Genomic DNA, 3,226 nt, shown 5'->3' with positions numbered 1-3,226 from the left:
GTTGTCACTGACTCAGACGTACTTATAAATATAATTATTTTCTGCGACTGTATATTACATCAATTTCTAGGATCCTTTACTATAGATAATTTAGCTGATCTGTAACAATAACATCATCATGCCTTATATATCATGTACTGTAGTACGCCGCTAGATTATAACTGACGAGGAAAGGTAACACACGGCCAGCAAAAGCTCTTTTTTGAGAGCCCAGGTGGTCGAGTGGTCGAGCGGGACGGCTGCAGTGCAGGCGATTTGGTGTCACGATATCACAGTAGCATGGGTTCGAATCCCGGCGAGGGAAGAACCAAAAATTTGCGAAAGCAAATTTACAGATCTAACATTGTTGGGTTGATGTTTAGACGAGTTATATATATATATATAATATATAAATATGTACATGAACTGTGAACCATTTAAGATTTGTGCATGTCCTTAGATTAATCAATTTTGTACATACCTTTGTCCGAACATGACCTCTGAACATCAAAATGCTATTTATCACTTGTAATGCTCCCACGTGCATGTTTCTGTTAAACAACAGTATTGCCACACTTGAAACAACACGAGGTAGCTGCTTCAATTTACTTGGACCCGCAACTGTATGAAGGAAATCCATTGTCAGAGGACATACTTTTTCCAGCTGTTTGCAAGCAGTTTTCCATGACAATTGTTTTATGTTTTTTGTCCGTAAGACACAATCTTTGTATTGGGAAAATTGTCTGAATCTCTGAACTTATCTTCTTTTAATGACTTGGTTAGGGTCTTTCTTCAGTTCTTCAATTTGAAGAAGATGATTGATAGATGTTTTGTACTGTTTAAATACTAGTTTGCTGTGGCCTTTAAGTACAGTATTCCTTGTACTGCCTCTAAATCCAAGTTGCTTCTGGAATGAAAATAAATGTATTGGTCTAAAATCCAAACATTCGGTTAACATTAAGGAAATACAGAGGATTACTTACAAATATTGTCATACATAATTCAAAGTAAACACCAATAATACTATAATAATACATATGTATGCACATTTTGATTTATTAAAGACACAAGTAATTAAAGTATTGAATTCTTCATCAAGTTAAGAAAAATAGAGAAATATATATAAATGCATAGGTGCTTACAAGTCCTTTTTATATTTCAATAATTTAGTATGGTGAATTTATGCATGCAGACCTTATTTTGTATAGTCATGAAAGTGAAGTTGCAGTATTGAATAAGACTCAATCTAATTATTCGGAAGGTCCATTCGTTTTTGATGCGTTTTGTTATTTGATTTTGCCATGTGATTATGGACTTTCCGAATTGATTTTCCTCTGAGTTCAGTATTTTTGTAATTTTACTTTTTACAAGCACAAGCCAAATAAAACAATAAATCTTAACATGTTACACTTTTCAGAGTTGTTTTTTTTTTCCTCTACAGATCATAATTATAAACATACCTTAACTCTTGGCCCAGGGCTTGCAGATAAATTTTTCCTTGTTGAATTTGGGGTCTTCCTTGGTGAATTTGAGAAATTCAATCTCCTTCTGTTTGCTTTTGGTGTTGATGGGGTAACTAACTTCTTTCCCTTTAGTGTACACCCAGATTCCATCGGAGTAAGCGAACTTCTTGGTCTCTTTTTAATTGATGAGTTCAATATTTCCACAGGCACATACTTAGCATGGTGAACTGGCAGTGATGTACATTCCGTTTTGAAGTTCACAAAATTCAGGGAAGCAGCATTCTTCAAATTCTCTGTGAGATTGTTTTAACGTTTCTGACTCCTACATATCCCCTGTAATGTAGCAAAGCACTTGCTGCACACATAACAACTTTCTGCACTGTCAACATAACTACGAAGTGTTTTTTCTGCAATCTCGTGTGTAAACGACAGAGTTTTAACAATATTAACATCTCCCTGAAGTTTATCAACATTTCTCCTCAAGTCGTTAGATGAACTGAACACGTGTGAATAGTGAAGATATGTGTTTTGTTTTATCGCTCATGTTTACAAACATTTACTTCAACTTCTCCTTCTTCTTTCTGCGCCAATTTCTATAGACGATAAACCACAATGCACTTTGTTAATTTGAACTTCCAGTTGACGCGTTCTGATTGGGTATGCATTCAGGCGTTAATTTGGTGATCGTAGTGATCGTAATATAACGACTGGATTGTTCGGATTATTTTGTATTTTAATCGGCTATTTTATGTTATTATACTCCTTCATATGTTTGTGAATACAAAGTTTGTACTATTGCGGATTATGTCAAAGGATCAATATGTTTTCTTCACAATGTCTTGATAATAAGGGTTCACATCTTGTTCAATTACTTATGATTTAAGATCACAGATGAGAAGTATTCTATAAATTAAAATTTACCTGGGATATAATGTATGTGTTGCTAAGTCAATCACGTGATATTCCGCAATGCATTTAAAAGACGCAAGCTCTGTCCATTTCTCCTGGAAGTCTACAAAACAAGTTTGCAGTACTGAAATCTTTCGAGATGAATAGAAATTGGACGTGTGTAGAAAATACTTCAAGTGATCAACCGCTAGAAAGATCAGAATATATAATACTTCCCGTAGAAACTGTTCGTTTAATTAGACATATTTGTTATCTTGGAATAATACCATTTTTGGTAATCGTGGGACTAATTCTAAATTCACTTTGTTTTATGCTGTTTTGTAAAATAGGGAAAAGATCTTCAACTGTTATAATGCTATTTGCAATAACAGTAACAGATGTTTTTACATTAGTGAATGGAGGTCTCAATTCTGTCTTTTATGCTTCACAAACGTATGGGGTGCTTCTCACGAAAGACCAGCAGAGACTTGCAGTCCCCATATATTCTACATACGTGAATGCTCTTCCTGGAAGAATCGGAAACTTTATCATATTCCTTATTTCACTCGAAAGGCTTTTTTGCGTAATGCAGCCACTGAAGATCCGTCTGTATTCGACCAAGAGGAACTCTTATATTGCTGTATGCGTGGCGTTTATTTTACCAGCAGTATCCAGTATACCGAATCTGTTCCTTTATAATACTGAACAAGTTTATTCAAATATCACAGGTCAGTTATCAACCGTTTTGAAAGCAACGTCTTATGGTAAGGATAAAGAATTATCAAATGCAGTATATATAACACTGGAAATACTATGGCGCTATCTACCTGTCATTGGAGTTACTGTCTCAAGTTCAATTACCGCCATGTTGGTATTATTGAATGCTAAACGTCGTT

The sequence above is a fragment of the Mytilus edulis genome, chromosome 6 (genome assembly GCF_963676685.1).
Source record: "Mytilus edulis chromosome 6, xbMytEdul2.2, whole genome shotgun sequence".
NCBI classification, from domain to species: domain Eukaryota; kingdom Metazoa; phylum Mollusca; class Bivalvia; order Mytilida; family Mytilidae; genus Mytilus; species Mytilus edulis.
Note: the sequence above shows the minus strand (reverse complement) of the source record.